Source organism: Mytilus edulis, chromosome 5 (genome assembly GCF_963676685.1).
Source record: "Mytilus edulis chromosome 5, xbMytEdul2.2, whole genome shotgun sequence".
NCBI lineage: Eukaryota > Metazoa > Mollusca > Bivalvia > Mytilida > Mytilidae > Mytilus > Mytilus edulis.
In genome coordinates, this window is record NC_092348.1 from 91682224 (window position 1) to 91701749 (window position 19526).

The 19526-nt window shown below is 33.1% G+C and overlaps 1 long non-coding RNA gene across 1 annotated transcript; it reads left to right on the top strand.

Moving 5' to 3' along the window:
* Positions 1–2780: 2780 nt before the first annotated feature.
* Positions 2781–6495, top strand: LOC139525544 (uncharacterized). Its single transcript, XR_011664923.1, has 4 exons — positions 2781–2924; positions 3283–3354; positions 4682–4850; positions 6311–6495. It is a non-coding gene; the product is annotated as an uncharacterized lncRNA (long non-coding RNA).
* The last annotated feature ends 13031 nt before the right edge of the window (positions 6496–19526 follow it).

Here is a 19526-nt window from a genome sequence, read left to right on the forward strand (position 1 = left end):
GTAGTGTTGAGTACTATTATTTGCCTGTTTGTCTTTTTATTTTTAGCCTTGGCATTGTCAGTGTATTTTCGATTTATGCGTTTAACTTTCCCTCTGCTATCTTTCATCCCTCTTTTACGTATTAGCCAGATCTCCAATCTGTGTCAATGATTAATAATCGATATATAAATAAAGCTTATCTAATGGTTTTGGTAGTTCTCTTTAAATCATGTAAAGTTCACTAAGATGGGTTATTTAGTGACACTATATCTAAATATAAAACTTAGAATATAGGGAGCATGCTTCTTCTTTTCCTCATTTAGAAGATCGAATATACATTACGCTTTATAATTTAAAAAAATCCAGTTGAAAAGAAGGGGTTCACGATAATAAAGTGCCAATTTAAGTACAATATAATATAAAATTCTTAATACGATATTTAGGTCCTTTACTGAGGAATGATTTTAACTCTCGGTCGCGAACGATGTTAAGGTCTCCTGTTATGACATGGGAAATGGGGCCATAAGTGTATTCGGAATTACTACAATTACATGACATATGTGTATTTTCAATGATATTTACATCTTTACACAATTGGCTATAATTAAACACATACTTCCGGGTAGATTTCTTGTAAATATAACAAATAAGAGGGAGTTCAGTATTATCAAAATATTCACGAATTTGGTCTTTAACAGAATGGTCGTTAAAAATACAGTTTTAGAAACTATATTCAAAATGTTAACAGAATCGTTTCTTGATATATTACCAATTCCCATGAAATTATCATTAGGACCGAGAGGGTAGACTGTCTGTAATTTTTTAATCCAATTTAGTTCAATTATTTTCCGTGATCGTACAAACTTTGAACGAGATTCGCCAGGCTGCTTATTTACTACTTCTAAAGGTTGAACTGTTAAATATTTAATAGGATGATTGTGCTTCTTAAGATGTTGATAAACGATACTTTTGAATTTATTGGGTCTTTTAAAACGATACAGGTGTTCTTGCGTGCGTTTAGATAAATATCTTCCAGTTTCACCTGAGTACTGAATACCGCATCCCGGTTTGTCTCATGTGAGTAAATAAATAATACTGTTTGTTTTTTCAAGTAATATCAGTTTCAAAATCTAAAGAAAATGTGCGACCATGAAAAAAAGACCTTACCGTATTGTTGGTGGAAAGACGGGGACATGTAAGTCATTTTTTGGCATGACACTTATCGATAGAAGGGTAACCACGATTTTTATTGATAAAAATGTTAGCGATGGTAGTATTTTTAGATAAGCGATTTTGAAGATTGAGACATGTAGATACCCTTTGAACGAGTTTAGTATTTAATATTTTTCCATTTCTAAGCTTCATATTTGTTTTGGGGTATGTGGATTTTATTAGAAAGGAGCAAAGACTGGCGTCCAGAATATGAACCAGCACACAGTAAATTGAATAATGTAAAAATGAGAAAACTGTTTGGCGAAAGACGTCAAACGCTTTTTGTCATAAATTACCCAACAAATTTAACAAAAGATAGGGTATATCAAGGTAGCGACTGACGTCTGACTAAATAGATGAATGGGACTGAATATTAAAATACTACTTTTTGATAAATAATCCTAAAGTAATGAACACAGAGAAGTTCTCGCTCGGACACAACCTGCTTTGTTTAAAACATGTAGACGCTAATATCTTATGTAAGGGAGGGATAAATGATACATAAAAAATCACTCAGATTTAAACTAAAACAATTCTATATTCTAATTGACAATATCAAATTGCTAGATTTTTTTATTGACAGCACATTTGTTACGTCTAGAGGGCGTTGTTCAACAAGCATTCAGCATGCAAATGGAAACCAACTATGGTCATTTCCTTGTCGACTTGTTCCGTTAATTATATGAGACTGATTTCAAACAGAACCCGATAATGAACGGAGAAAAGAATTAAGCATTGTCTCTTAACTTCACTGTCCTGTATGACTGCTATTCTTTCACTAAATAATTCGAAGTTCATCGACTATGTTGAACTGATCCTATCTATCGAGAGAGATAGAGGATAAATCAAATGCGGTTAAGGCTGTCATACATCTTGACTTACATATAGAGATTGACAACGAGGGTCGGTTGAAAATAAAAATAACACAACAGAGGAGATAAATTTCCAATTGTGGACTTTTCATTTTTATGTAACATAATTCAAGCAGCACCTGCTTATGGAGTACATATTTGCCTCTCGGTCTGATACCCCAGGGCTTGTATTTTGTACCATAATGTTCTCGGTAGAGAGTTGCTGCTCACAAGGAACATATTAAACCAATTGTCCCAAGTCAATAAAAGTACAACTAAAACGGCAACTTAATGGACAACTGTTAAGTAAACAGTGTTTTCGAATAGATGTATTTGAAATAACAAAGTAGATTATATCAGTTCACTAAATTAACAAAATTTTAACAAAACTATTAAATAAACTAGATTTTAAGACTAGAAATGAGACGTTTATTTTTAACTACATTTTTGCAGAAATGTGGTCCGTCTCAACTTCATATCGACATGTGGTAAGACTCAAAGTCTTACATCGTACAGCGTTACTTGCAGTTTAAGGGGTTCATATTTTAAAGGATCGTAAAATAAAATTAAAATATCTGTAGAAATGTGATTTTAAATCAAATGTTCATATCGTTTCAACACTTTTAAAATTAACCTATTTGTTTCTTCCTTAATTAAGTCAACATGTAAATAAACATGTTCAGGACAAGATAAACAATGGTTTCAAAAACAATATTTTAATATCATCTTCCCTGTTTTATGACAGACAAACATGATAAAAACAAGTCTTAGTCCGTGTCCACTGGAAAACCCCTTTATATTACAAGGTCACTCAAACTGATATAAAAGCACATACATTCACAACGCAGTACCTCGGAGATCTGATTTAAAAAAGATAATATTGTAAGTATTGCTTACGGTACTTTAATAGTTATTGAAATATGTATCAATTATACACTGTTTCCTGTATAGTCGGCCAAAGGTTTCTCCAAAACTTTCTATTCATTCGGTAAAGAGATTATCTTTCACTGTTACAGTATCAAATGTTATTAAATTTACTTAATTATGTACTTTAATGAACATAAAAGTTTAAACGAGAAAATCTTCGTAAATGTGTGTTGATAACAGTCTAAACATTTCTTGGTATCAATAACTTGCAAAACACGAAATAATTAAACGAAAACACTAATTATCATATATATTGATAAAAATGCTTTGAAAACAAAAATTTTATTGTACACAACATTTTTTATTATTTCAGTGTGAATATTGAAAATGAAGCGCTTAATAATTTTTACCTTTGCATTTATTCTTCTTCTGTTCCATGGATGTGGTAAGTTTTAGATTTAACAAAAATCAATAATAAGTTTTAGAAATTAAAATGCTAATTCTTTGATAAATAGTTTTGTAAACATTCAACATTTTATCTATTTCAAGCAAATGCTGTACGACAAACACATATTTTATATGTCATTTTTATACAGAACATTTATCAGATCATTTAGTTTTTCATTTGCAAAAACCTACAAGACAATGCATGTACCTAGTCAGAAATATGACGTTGTTATCGATTCGTTTGATGTGTATGGGTTTTTGACATTTTCTCAGGGACTTTCCTTTTAGAATATCCACGGAGCAGGATTTTTTTGATTTTTGTACGTTTTATGAATAATCTCATACTAAGCCTATTACATTCGAAAAAGAGAAACGAACAACTCAACAGAATAAAGTCTATTTAAAGTAAATGAAATTTTCGGATAACGATGTCACAATATTGGACGTTATTTAAGAACATAAGAGGAGGTTATTATGAGTTAATGCTGTTCAGTTTTAGATCAGGTTATGGTCCCCTCAATTATAATAGAAGACACAAACATATTTTGAACATGATATCAGATAAGGTAGTTATTCAATCATTGTGTGTTATTTCTGTGAATGCACAACTATTCTCTAATTTGTAATTCGACGTATGACTACAAGAAGATTGTGTGTACTTTAATATATAACAATCTTATTCTTGACCGTGCAAAAAACAATCCTGTAATGCTTACGAAGTTAATGTTTTAAAAATTAATCTCAAATAAAGCCGCCAATATATAAATTGAAGATAAATTTCTTTGATGTAATAACACTTTTATTACTTTGCTTTTACTTGTGTTTTTATGAATTATAACTGTGTTACAAAGTTATGTGTTGATATTTTATTGAATGTTCTTTCATATATCTTTTGTTATTCAACATTTTTAGATTGGAAAATATCAGACTCACCATTTAAACTCGCGTGATTTTTTTAAAAGTCATGTTGTATATAAAAAGGGTATATAACAAATAAGGCAACTCAACAAGGGTGGCGTCAATAAAAACAACATAAGCATACACTAGACTTTATCAACCAACAGAACGGAGGCAACATAATATTCCTGACTTGCTTCATATTTTTCCGCTACATATAGAGGGTTGAATTTTGGCCACGAGCATCACTGAAGAGACATGTGTTGTCGAAATGCGCATCTGGTGCAAGAAAATTGGTACCGTTAATTTTATTGAACCTGGTATTATGGCTAGAGAAACACCCAAATGTAGTACAAATGTTTATCGTTTAAAAACATTATTCTCTAGTAACACGAAACGCTGAATAAATTGTTCTTTTTATTTGAAAGAGGCACAAGCTCGAGTAGAAACAAGAGTGAAATCATGCCTCAGACGGTGCCCATATAGGAAGTGCAGGAAATGTTGTCAAGACAAGGGATACCAATCTGGATTTTGTGTCTTCATCAAATGGCCCTGCATTTGCTGGAAAATTGGGACAAGGCCGGGATAATTTAGATGGTGAGTATATAATATGTGTTGTGAGTGTCAATGAGACAACTCTCCATCCAACAGCAATTTAAAAAAAGGGGTACACCATTATAGGTCAATGTACGGCCTTCAACATGGAGCCTTGGCTCACACCGAACAACAAGCTATAAAGGGCCCTAAAATTACTAGTGTAAAACCATTCATACGGGAAAACTAACGGTCTAGTGTATATATAAAAAAAAACGAGAAACGAGAAACACGTATAAAGTACATAAACAAAAGACAACTACTGTACATCAGATTCCTGACTTAGGACAGGTGCAAACATTTGCAGCGGGATTAAACGTTTTAATGGATCCAAACCTTATCCTTTTTCTGAAACAATAGCATTACATCACAACATAGAAAAACACACGATAAAATATTTGGATGATCAATAATTACCTCATTTCTCTAACCATATTGACTTTATAAGTTGTATGCAAAATAAGTCGGGGAAGGCAAAGGAAAAACCAAAAATCTGAGTAAAACATACTATATAGGGTTTCAAAAAACAAATAGAAGAAAGGACAAAACAAAAGCTTATAAAACACGTATCATGAAACTATAAAGTGAATGAGATAAATCTTACTGAAACATTCCCTTATATTGTTAGAAAACAACTAATACGATGATCTATTGTGTTTATGGTTTTGTTTCGGTATGCAAACATTTTATAAATAATCGTTTAGCTTGTATCGAACACAAGACCTCACGAAATCAAGAGAACCAATATGTTACAAAGGATTCTGGAAAAAATGAATATTCATAGTGATTGGTATTTTATGTCGAGGATTGATCAAACACTTTTTTAGTTTTTCATGTAAAATTGAGTTCTGTTGTTTATCTGCACAGCAGGGTATTTAGAGTGAGAACTCAGTCAGAAATAAAAATAAAAGGTATTGGTAGTGGCCTTATTATATTCATCCTGATTGTTATCTGTTTAGCTAGTTTGTTACAATTTCGATACGGTTGATGTTGTTCTACAAAGTATGGTATAATTAAATTTTATAAGCATTTATTTTTCCTTGTTTCGTCTGTTACATATTCTTACATCGGAATTGGACTTGTTTTTAACCCAGTGCGTATTGCTGAGCGTTTGTTTATTTTATATTTTGTAGAGGTATAGGGGCAGGGTTGAGATATAAAAAAAAATGATTTACCCATGTTTTGCGCCTGTGTTCATTTTCATGTTTAAGAGCTTAGTGTGACGTCCATGTTCGCTGAACTAGAAGACAATCTTGTTTAGGGCCAGCAGTGTTAAAGACCAATTATGTCCTTGGACTGCTTTCTACTCTTTGGTTGGGATGTTATCTCGTTCACACATTCCCTGTTTTCATTCAATTTCTATATTTAATTATTGTTTTAACTTTGTATGTAATATGACTAGATGGATGCTAAGCAAATATCGATCATTTAGCCTGAAGTAATTTATTTATTTATCTTTTCAGTTATGGTGTTGAGTGGTATTATGAAGATTTAACAGACAATTCGTGTCGACACCGTGTTGAAGAAACAGAAACAGATATCAATGTGTACATATAGTGGACATTATATTAGATACTAATTCAATATATCATGTATAAACGTTTTATATATATATATTTATAATTGTCAATAAATCATAGAAGCTTAATTGCGAAACGTTTCATATTTAAAACTATCCAAATTGATGATCAAGTTTGAAATAAGAGAATTAATTCAAAAAAAATATTGTCTCCGTCAAAATACCATTTCAAGCCATTATAAACGACACAAACGTGATATTTAACGTATGAACAATATGGGCTCATAATTACAAGAATGCAATACAGAACTATTTTTAATAATCGTATCAATTTTTTTTTAAACAGTTGAATTGAATTATAAAGTAAACTATATAAATAAATTGAAAGATAGTTGATGAATGTATACTTCTGTTGCGTCAAGTAACAAATAGTAACACATTCAGGAAGAGTGTTCTTAAATGTTGTATACAATAGGTAGGTTATTTCCCATGGATCGATCGGGATGTAGGACATACAATATTTACAGTGCTCAACTGAAAAATGATGATATGTTGAATCGGGACAGACTTCAGTTGGCACTGGTCAACGCCAAGAGTTGTTGGAAGGGGGTTTTGTATACGCAAATAGCGTGTTGAACTTATGAAATCGATTTGAACATCAAAATGCAACGTGAATATTATGCATTCTGAAAAGATTAAGAAAAGTTCTCTCTGGCAGATTGGAGATGAACATTATTTTTTTCTTTGTAATGTTTGCTCTAATGCTTTTGATGTTTTTATTCCCCAGTCAATAATTTGGAAATGAAGAATAAATGACAATGACACAATATACCCTTAAAAACACAACACTAATCATCCATAATTTATTATACAATTAATATCAATTACAGAGTAGCCTTCACATCATCAACTTTAAACAGCAACGAATATATTTGAAACGTTTAAATGTCATTAGAGGTCATAAAAGGGATGATTCCAATAAGACAGTTCAGTAAAGCTTTGGACAACTACATGATCCCCAGATATTGTCATTAGAGGTCATTAAAGGGATGGTTTCAATAAGACAGTTCAGTAAAGCTTTAGACAACTACATGATCCCCAGATATTTGTTTTATTGCGATGTTTTGTGTGCTGTTTTAATGACGCACTCGATATATTGCTCTTTTCATATAAAGTTTATATTGGGAAACGATAAAAGTCATTTTATTATCAAATGTGTAAAGCATCATGAAAATATACGTAGACACAAAGTTAACAAAACTGCAATAAAATTAATAGTAAAAGGCACGAGAAACAATAGTAAATATTTTAAATTTATACAAATATGTCAATACATATTTTGGAGGTTGTTGTATGAATGCACTTATAAAAAGAAGATCTACATATTAATACCGACTTCTATTTTATGTTTATGTACCCTGTAAACGTTTAGTCTGTGATGTACATTCCAAATTGAATAATATACTATCTCTCTGGTATTAATATACTATCTCTATGGTATCATTCTCCCTCTTTTAGTCTGCAAGTAAAAAATATTGTTGTCTTAATGATTCCTTTAGCTTTTGGTAATAAAAGAACCGTCTTTAATATTTTTTTGTTTTGTGATATGTCATTATTTTGATATTTCATCTTTACAATTAAGTTGTCGAATATATATAGATAAAGGAAACAGTAGTATACTGATGTTCGAAATTCATTATTCGATTGAGAACAAAACCCAAATCCGGGTTACTATCTAAAACTGAGGGAACCGCATCAAATATAAGAGGAGAACTACGACACAACAAAACGCTCAAATGTAACACACACAGCAACGAACTATAATATAACAATGGCCATTTTTCTGACCTGGTACAGGACATTTTAAAAGGAAAAAAATAGATTATACCACTGCATCGAGTGTGATACGATATTTATCCACTCGAGACAGTTACATTTTCTAATTTAAAACGTGAGGATTGCTAAATATTTAAAATTTAACTGTCGAGAGTGGATCAATATCAAATTACACGAGTTTGGTGGTGGAATCAGTTTCTCTAATGATTTTTATACAGTATGAAGGCAAACTTACTCCTTTTTTTCTAGAAATCTAAAAAGATGTGTACTTTCTATTCGAGGTCAGAAGGGATGGACGCCTTTTTTCATGGCGTCACAATAGAAAATTCAGAGGAAAGCAAGAAAATTTGACGTCATAATCGAATTTCGTCCAATGAATAGCCGAGATCAAACAAACCACACGTTGATTAGATAAAAATAATAAACAGGTTTAAAAAACGATAAATTGGCTAAGAATTAGAGAAAATCATAAACACATATTAATCAACTGTTATCAGTCAATCGAAACCATACTTTTGTTATCCACATATTCACATGCACGGTGCTACGATGTGTCGAAACGTATATTTTGATATCTGACTGAATTGCCGATACCTTTGTACTTTTAAAGTGTATTTTGAAAATAAACTAGTTGATCTTTTTTAGATTTGATCTGTCAACAGGATGTTATAGTTTCCTTGTTTTACTTGTATTGTATTTTATTGTCCTCGAAGCGAAACCTTTTCTTATAACTTTTAAACAGTTCCATTCCAGTACTGAAGTTCGAGTTGTTGGAAATGATTAGGGATTCTTGTAATTTCACTTCATGCATTCCTGAAAGGAGATTGATGAATAATTACAATCTTTTTATAGTATTTTCAGAGAAATTCCATATATTTCTGCCGAAAATTTAGCCTAGTTAACGGGTAGAATTATAAGTATGTCTCCTGTGATCGGAAATATTACTAAAATAATGACTAGTTGTTATTGTATTACTATTGAAAGAAGAATGTCATGGGATAGATATTTTGTTATAAAAAGTAAATATTTATCACAGGTACCAGGATTATGATTTAAAATGCCAGACGTATGTTTCGTCTACATAAAAATGTAGGTGAAAATTTGAAAGCTGATTATATCAGTAAATCATTGATTTGACTTCTGAGAGGCATTGTAATTTTTCTATACTTTTATTAACGACCTTTGGGTCCTTATACAGTCGATCGTTAAAGCCTCGGTCACACCTTAACCGATAGCTCAAACGGATAACTGTTTTTTCAATCCATTCATGTCCGTTAGACGTCCGTTCTTGTCCGTTAGACGTCCGTCTATATCCGTTGCTTGTCCATTATGCTTACGTTTTATCCGTCGAAGTCCGTTCTGTCCGGTTAAAATTTGAGCATGTTCAAAACTTTGAACGGACGTCCAACGGATGAAATGTCCGTTGAAGTTTCGGTAGGGGTCCGTTTTGTACGATACTTGTCCGTTTCGTTTCCGTTTTGTATCCGTTAAGTATCCGTTATACATCCATTGGAGGTCTGGTAGATTAATTCACCAACGGACTTCTAACGGACGTCAAACGTATAAAACGGATGTTGAACGAATGTGAAACGGACTTCTACCGGACGTATAACGGATAAAACGGAAATCAGAAATGCCAATTAGATTTCTTAAGGTTCATGAATTCTTATTATTCATAATCGATCTTAGAGTAAGGGCACGTCTTCACAATCAAGTAGCTCTTATTCAGGCCAGACACTGCCCTTTTGCGGCATTTTGAAGAACAAACCAAAACCAGTTACCCAGAAACATTTTGAATATTTATGCGATTTACATGTATTATTATTGTCGCCTTTAATTTTTCCGTATATCTTGTTCATCCGTTTTATCCGGTACGCTTCCGTTAGGTGTCCGTTTTATGCGGTACTCATCCGTTGGATGTACGTTCGACATCCGTTCTGTCCGGTACGTTTTCGTTTCTCGTACGTTGCGTATCCGTTGCATGTCCGTTATGCATTCTTTCAGCGACCGTTTGTTTTTGTCAGTACATCAAAGGACTCCCAACGGACAACTTTTATTTTCATCCGTTAGACGTCCGTTCGTCTTATCCGGTAAGGTGTGACCGAGGCTTTAGCTAGATCTCGTAACGCAAAATTAGACATATCTTACTCCTTATTCTGATATGTAAATACAGACGCTGTAGACTCAGATTGGAATGAACCACCAATGTTCAAAATAGATGTTAGAAATTAGCTTTAGTTAGTGGAAACGAAAGCAGAAACAATACGGTATTAATGATATTCTCGTCGGTTATTGTATTTTAAATTGTTCACTTTTCCAAAACTTTTTGTCTCTAGATCTCAAAACTATAAAACTACAATGAACTCTTAGTGTACTTTGTTACAGTTTCTTGAACATTTATATCACACTACATTATGTAAGTCACGGTTTTGTTGTCCAAGGTTTGTCCCTTTCTTGATAAGACCTTTTTATTAACAGTAATTTTTATATTAAGATTTTAGTTTCAAATGTTATATTTTTTTTTCTGACTATCTTTAGACACCCATATTTTATGATATAAGTGTGATTTTGTGGACCATATGTGGGAAACAAAGAGTGTAACTTGGCATTTGCGTCCTGGTTTGAGGTAATACAATTATGTTCCTAGAACTTAAACCATATTTGGTTGTTTATATCGGTTAATGTATGTTCAGATTAGTACATAACGTCCTTGTTAATATACACAAAAAAAAAAACATCAATCGTTTCACTTTGAATGTCAATACTGTTTTTAGATACCATTTTTTTTCGTAAACAAATGCAAGGATATGGTCATACATCTAGAACTACCAAGACCTTACAACCTTTAGATGTTTAAAAGTGTCCTATATTTTGACTTTAGTGGAACTTTAATTATAAAAAGATGATGAGGTATAATTGCCAATGAGAGAACTCTCCACAAGAGACCAAAACCACACAGAAATAAACAACTATAGATCACCGTACGGCCTTCAACAATGAGCAAAGCCCATACCGCATAGTCAAAGGCCCCGAAATTACAATGTAAAACAATTAAAACGAGAAAACTAACGGCCTTATTTATATTAAACAAATGAACGAAAAACAAATATGCAACATATAAACAAACGACAACCACTGAATTACAGGCTCTCGACTTGAGACAGGCACATACATACATACTATTAAGCATGAAAGTCTATTTTCAAAAAGGAAAGAAAAAACACAAAACATTTTCTCAAAAAGGAAAGAAAAAACACAAAACATTTTCAAAAAGGAAAGAAAAAACACAAAACATTTCGGGGCCTGTCATAGCTGACTATGCGGTATGAGCTTTGCTCATTGTTGAAGGGCGCACGGTGACCTTTAGTTGTTAATTTCTGTGCACTTTGGTCTCCTGTGAAGAGTTGTCTCATTGGCAATCATACCACATCCTCTTTTTTATATATACAAACAAACTATGCGATACCAAATAAGTATATTTTTTACCTTTATATTTTCCCATTTTCAAACATTTTAGTGCATACCAATGCAATATGTGAATCTTTCGCGTCTAGTGAAACAAATTTAAGACAATTAAAACCTGTATTTTAAAAGTTGCTACAATCTAAGCAAACAAAGTTTTTAAAAACACCGATTAAAAAAACAAATACATGTACACATTCCTTGACATCAAAGGTTCAATCCATCGGGTTTGCTGATTTTCCATTATCCTTCATTAGGGGTTGATCCACTTCATTGCATGAGGACTTTTGTACGATACCAGGCTGCTCGGACAACTTGATGTTTTACAAAAATGTCTTTGTTGCGTTTTTGCGTTTATAGCAGGGCATTTTTTAAATGTGTATGTAATATGACAAACATGGATACCATAGATTCGATAAAGTAGTTTACATTTTTCTTTTTAGTTATGGTGTTCTGTGGTTTTATGACGATCTAACGGCCATTCTTGTCAAATGGCAACATCATATTAAAGAACAGAATTGCATATTACCATGTACATATGGTAGATCTTACTTTAGAGTCGTATTTTAATGTAGTATTTCCTGTATAAATGTTTAAATGTTTTAAATATATCCATATGAATACATTATTTAGCCGCACTAGTAAATGTTTAACATTTAAAACTGCTACTTATCGACACATATAGATGTTAGTCTTCAAAGTTCGATGTGGTGCCAAATAAAACCCATGATAGTTCATCTATATACGTCAATGTCGCTGGAATCAAAACAGAATCAACGACACAAACTTAATTACCAACTTATTGAATATGATAAAATAACACATATAATTCAATCAAAGCATGGTTTATAAATACTTGCAAGGCGAACAGAGCTAACCAGGTAACTATTTAGGAAGAGAGAACATTTACGGTAATTAAAATAGTTAGATTATGAACCATGGACCGACCGGGATGGAGGACACGCGATTATACATCCACTCGAAAATACGGATATATGGAGCCGCTGCAGACGGTAAGATTGGCTCTGGCCAACCTCAGACCCCTAACCTAGCTTTTCTTGTTAGTGTACAGTTGTTTGGGGAGCTTTCTTTTTTATTGACGTACACAATATATTGCCGTTTCTTTACAAAAGACTTAAACAATCATTGAAATAATTTAATTGGAAAGTTTTTATTTGAAAACTATAAAAATTATTTAGCGTAGACACATACACAAACCTTCAAACGCAATAAGATGAACATAGCACCGGCGGACAAATAGTAAATGTACTGTACCAATAATTCGATAACTATTGCAAAATTGTTATAGAAAAGAAACCTAAAAGTAAGAACAAGACCATGAATATTTAACCAGACTCTTTTTATTCCTATGTACCTTTCTAACGTTGTCTCGGATATACATTTAACACTATTTTTACGTATTAATAAAATCAATGGTTTTGTCAGTATTTTTTCAAATAAAGTGCCGTATCTCATTTTTTTAATTTTTATTATATTTTGTGTTTTGTATATAAGGTGTCGTTATATTGTACCTCAACTTTAGTGGTTGAATGTAATTTGTATGACATTATATTACATATTATTATTTTGTTTCATATGTTATTGTGACGTAGTATTTTTAAATAAAGCATATTATTCCACATCAGTAGCACACTATGTAACGAATTTATCTTACAGATTATCTCAACATGTGGTATTTAGACTGGTGGCTTCTAAAAGTGATCAACTCTTCAGTACCGTTTGTATTACTATTACCTACTTCCATTTACCTATATAAAAACAAATCACAACTTGTTAGCTTAAAATGTGTTTTTATTTATTTATTCCAATCGTTAAGCATCATGATTGCATTGTCTGTTGAAACATGTAAAGATTCAACCTCAACACCTTATTGTCTTATAACGGAACGGAACCCTACTACTAACCGTGTATTGAAATAAGCCCCACCTCCCTACTAACCTAATATTGAATGTATACGATCTCAACGCGGTTACTTTTTAGCTTCATATTCCTAGAAATGTATATAAAGGAGGTAAGATAATGAATTGTATCACAACCATGTTAAAGTAACATGTAACTAATATACTTAACTTGAGTACTCTCAGATTTCTCCTTGCGTGTTTTTGATGTTAGGAATGAGGTACATCCCCCCTCCCCCGAAAAAAAAACCCCAAAAAAACCCCGTCCAGTTTATTATTTTGTTTAAAATTTTTCTGTTGATCTGATGATTTCATAGATATAAGAAGTTAAAGTAAGAGTGTATTTTTATAGTTTACTTTTATGTTATGCTGTTATACCACTGTCCCATACTAGGAGAGGGTTGCACGCTAACATGTCTACTGTCACCAAATTCGTTATGTACCTGTCCCAGCCTAGAACTTGTAGTTCAGTTGTTGTCATTGGGTCACATCTGTAATGATTGTTTTTCGTAATTTGTGGTTATATATTAGGCTGTTAGTTTTTTTCAATTGAATTGTTTTATTGATTTATTCAGGTAAACGGGAGATAATCAAATTGGAATAATGTTCCGTCATCCGCAACATATCTATAATATGTGTGCAACGTAAAAGAAAGGTAAGAGATACCAAAGGAATAACCGAACTTATAAACCGAGGACAAACTGACAACGACACGGGTAAATAAAGGCAACCGTATTATACCGCTGTTCGAAATTCATAAATCGATTGAGAAAAAAACAAATCCGGGTTCCAAACTAAAACTGAGAGACACAACAGAAACACAACGCTAAAATGTAACACACAGAAAACGAACTATAAAATAACAATGGCCATTTTCTTGACTTGGTACAGAACATTTTAAGAAAAAATAGCGGGTTGAACCCGGATTTTGGGCTAGCTAAACCTCCTCCTTTTTTTGGCATTGTTAAGTAACACTAAAATGATGACATAACATGACAGGACTACAGTACAAATATATACAAGAACATTACGGACAGAGACAAACACCAATAATGATTACCAAAGGACATTTTGACACTCTTATTGTTAGTACCACACTACATCAAAACAACTTACTCTCTTCGTAAAAACGAAAAACGACCAAAATACGTCGACGTAAAACATGTAGGACAGATACGTAAATTATTTCTTTAGTCGTTCTTTTTATTACATTGACCTTTTATATATATATTAGAAGCAAACAAGAATGTGTCCAAAGTAGACGGATGCCCCACTCGCACTATCATTTTCCATGTTAAATGACCGTAAAATTGGGTAAAAAATCTAATTTGGCATTAAAATGAGCAAGATCATACTATAGGGAACATGTGTACTAAGTTTCAAGTTAATTGAACATCAAGTTCATCAAAAACTACCTTGATTAAAAACTTTTACCTGTAACTCACTTTCATTTATCCATTGATCAGTGGAACGTGAAATTGGGGTCAAAAGTATAATTTGGCTTAAAAATAAGAAAGATCATATCATAGGGAACATGTGTACTAAGTTTCCAATTGATTGGACTTCAACCTCAACAAAAACTACCTTGACCAAAAACTTTAAACTGAAGCGGGACAGACGAACGGACGGACAGACTAACGAACAGACGGACCCCCAGACTAGAAAAATATAATGCCCATCTACTATAATGGGTTGGGCATAATAAAAATTATGCATGGCATTTCATTACAACCAATAAAGATACATGTTACATCGTTAAAAGAGGGACGAAAGATACCAAAGGGACAGTCAAACTCATAAATCTAAAACAAACTGACAACGCCATGGCTAAAAATAAAAAAGACAAACAGAAAAACAATAGTACACACGACACAACATAGAAAACTAAAGAATAAACAACACGAACCCCACCAAAAACTAGGGGTGATCTCAGGTGCTCCGGAAGGGTAAGCAGATCCTGCTCCACATGTGGCACCCGTCGTGTTGCTTAAGTGATTACAAATCCGGTAAATAGTCTAATTCGGTAGGTCATATTCATGAAAGGGAAGGGGATTGTAGTTACGACGTAAGGAACATATCCGATATCATTTGTGAAACGGTTATTCCATAACGGTCAACCAACTCGTGATGGCGTCCGTAAAATTTACGAAGGGATGATTTCAACTTCACCATTTGGAACTCTTGGTTTAATAGCTTCCTTGTGAGCAGCAAACCTCTATCAAGAAAATCATGATAGGAAATGCAAGCACGGGAATATCGTATCAATTGGGAGATATATACCCCGTATGCAGGTGCTGCTGGAATGCTGCTACTAAGAAATGGAAAGTTCACAATTGGAAAGCTGAAATCATCTCTTTTGTCGTAAAGTTTTGTTTTCAACCGACCCTCATTGTCAATTTCTAGATGTAAGTCAAGATATGAAGCCGACTTAACTGTATCTGTAGTATCCTTTATCTCTAGTTCGATTGGATAGATGCGTTCCACATAGTCACCAAATTTTGAATTGTTTAGTGAAAGAACATCATCTATATAGCGGAAAGTAGAGTTAAAGGATATTGCTAACTTCTTATCTTTCTTCCTAAGAAGTTCCTGCATGAAGTCAGCCTCATAATAATAAAGAAACAAGTCGGCGAGTAGAGGGGCACAGTTTGTTCCCATTGGAATGCCGACAGTCTGTTGAAAAACACGTCCTCCGAACGTAACAAATATGTTGTCAATCATCATATAAAAGTTAACTGTCTAATATGTTAATGTTTTGTATTAATGGTGCATCTTTACAATAAAACCATTTTTTTTCCTAATCTTGTATTATTTTCAATTTTACTGACATTTATTACGATTTTACGTGAATTATAATAACATTGAGTTTACTGGCCTAAATTTTGGAATTGTTGCTCTAACTCTTCTGAGATAGGAAATAAATACCATCATTTAGCTTTAATTGACATGCTAGTAGTCTCTAACGAACTCATAAAGTCAACATACTTCAAAGTAATTAATGTCATAGGAAACAAGGTTATGTTGGCTTTAAGCAAATAACTGGTCATACTCAATTACAAATGATTGATTATTATATAAAACGATGTGGGTTATACATGTGGGTTATATATTAATGCGATGGTATCAAAACAACACCATACATTCATAAAGATAACTACGGTCAGGATACAGTCAGTATAGGACCTAACAAACATGCGATTTTAAAGACATCAGCGACAGGTTTAACATCAGCGACAGGTTTAATTTGAACTAGAAATAAGTAAATGTCAATGTATGTAATCTTTAAAACAAAATTATTTGAGAAAATGTTTATTGCTTCATTGAAGTAAAATAGCAACGGTTCTATGGAATTTCTTGATAGTGAAGTAAAATAGCAACGGTTCTATGGAATGTCTTGATAGTGTCATTTCGTATGTTATCATTAATTTGCAAACTTAACATATCTATCTTTACACTTCCGTCTTCAGTCCTTGACAATGAATCAGCAGCGCATTACCTCACATCCACACCACTGAACAACAAATCTCTAGCGTTTGATTTTTCGTTTGTGTAGTGCTAGTTATAACATTTGCAACAATGGCGTGTAGATCTTCTGCACTTGACTTTTAAAACATATTATCTGTATGAAACCAATAGGGCACTTTCCTTAAGTTATAGGACTTCAACATGTCTCGTATATGTTTGATTATATTAGATAACAAGTACTATCACAAAAATACTGAACTCCAAGAAAAATTAAAACGGAAGTTAATGCAAATAAGGTTTCATTTCTTTCAATTTTTTTGAAACAAAATATGGATGAATCTTTTGAAATATATTAAACAGCTAAATCAACACCACACTTGTATATTTCTTGTTGTTCCTGATTGTGAATATAACTCAGCTGTACCACTCCTACAAAAATCAAGGATAGTTGCCGTCAACAACATGGAATTAAACTTTTACAGTCTGCTTAGTGAACTACGCGTACGCCATTCCGCTGTTTACTTTGAGAGAGAAACGGCTACAAAGGAACAAGAATCAATCGGCAGTCATTAAGAATGCAGAACAGAAACCGATAGCAATGCCAGCGAATTCCACAAGGGTAAAATGGTTACATTGATAAAGCGATACCATATCATCCATCATCAGACATGGTACAACAAACATTACAGTCAGTCATACCACATGACTTAAATATTGCACGATCTTTAATTATTTCAGCGAGTCTCATGTCTGCAATATAGTTCTTTCTTATAAATACACCCTCAAATATACACTAACACCATACATAATGGTAGACATATAACATGTACTTGATTAAGTAACAGCTCAAAATAGTTGGTTTAAACATAAGTATTTATAGTGGATTGGGAAACAAATTTCAAGAATTTTCTCCTCTGAAACTACTAGGCCAAATACTTCCAAACTTTAACTGAATGTTCCTTAGGGTATCTACTTTATAAATTGTATCCGAAGTTTTGATCTATCAACAAACATGGTCGCCATTGCTAAAAATAGAACATAGGGGTCAAATGCAGTTTTTGGCTTATTACTCAAAGCATTTAGAGCAAATCTGACGCGGTAAAATTGATTATCAGGTCAAGATCTATCTGCCCTGAAATTTTCAGATGAATCGGACAACCCGTTGTTGGGTTGCTGCCCCTAAATTGGACATTTTGCTGTTTTTGGTTATTATCATGAATATTATTACAGGTATAGAGATAAACTGTAAACAGCAAAAATGTTCAGCAAAGTAAGACCTAAAAATAAGTCAACAAGACTGAAATGGTCAGTTGACCCCTTTAGGAGTTATTGCCCTTTATAGTAAATTTTTAACCTTTTTTCATAAATCTTAGTTATCTTTTACAAAAATCTTCTTCTCTGAAACAACTGGGCCAAATTGAACTAAACTTGGCCACAACCATCATTGGGGTATCTAGTTTGAAAATTGTCTCCGGTGACCTGGCCAACCAACCAAAATGGCCGCCATGGCTAAAAATAGAACATAGGGGTCAAATGCAGTTTTTGGCTTATAACTCAAAAACCAAAGCATTTAGAGCAAATCTGACGTGGGTTTGAATTGTTTATCAGGTCAAGATCTATCTGCCCTGAAATTTTCAGATGAATTGGACAACCCATAGTTTGGTTGCTGCCCCTGAATTAGTAATTTTAAGGAAATTTTGCTGTTTTGGTTATTATCTTGAATATTATCATAGATAGAGATAAACTGTAAACAGCAATAATGTTCAGCAAAGGGTCAGTTGACCCCTTCAGGAGTTATTGCCCTTTATAGTCAATTTTTAACCATTTTTCGTAAATCTTAGTAATCTTCTCCTCTGAAACTACTAGGCCAAATTAATCCAAACTTGGCCACAATCATCTTTTGGGTATCTAGTTTAAAAAATGTGTCGGGTGACCCGGCCATCCAAACAAGATGGCTGCCACGGCTAAAAGTAGAACATAGGGGTAAAATGTCAAAAACCAAAGCATTAAGATCAAATCTGACTGTGGTTGAATTGTTTATCAGGTCAAAATCTATCTGCCCTGAAATATTCAGATGGATCGGACGACACGTTGCTAGGTTGCTGCCCCTGAATTGGTAATTTTAAGGAAATTTTGCAGTTTTTAGCTCACCTTTCCTAAAAGGAAATGTGAGCTTTTCTCATCACTTGGCGTTCGTCGTCGTCGTCGTCTGTCGTCGTTAACAATTTTTCAAACATCTTCTTCTCTGAAACTACTGAATGGATTTGGATGAAACTTAGCATGATTGTTCCTTAGATTATCCTGCACAAAGTTCTGCTTCGATTTTTGATCCGTCAAAAAACATGGCCGCCGTTACTTAAAATAGAACATAGGGGTAAAGCAGTTTTTGGGTTATATCTCAAAAACTAAAGCATTTAAAGCAAATCTGACATGGGGGTAAAAATGTTCATTAGGTCAAGATCTATCAGCCCTGAAATT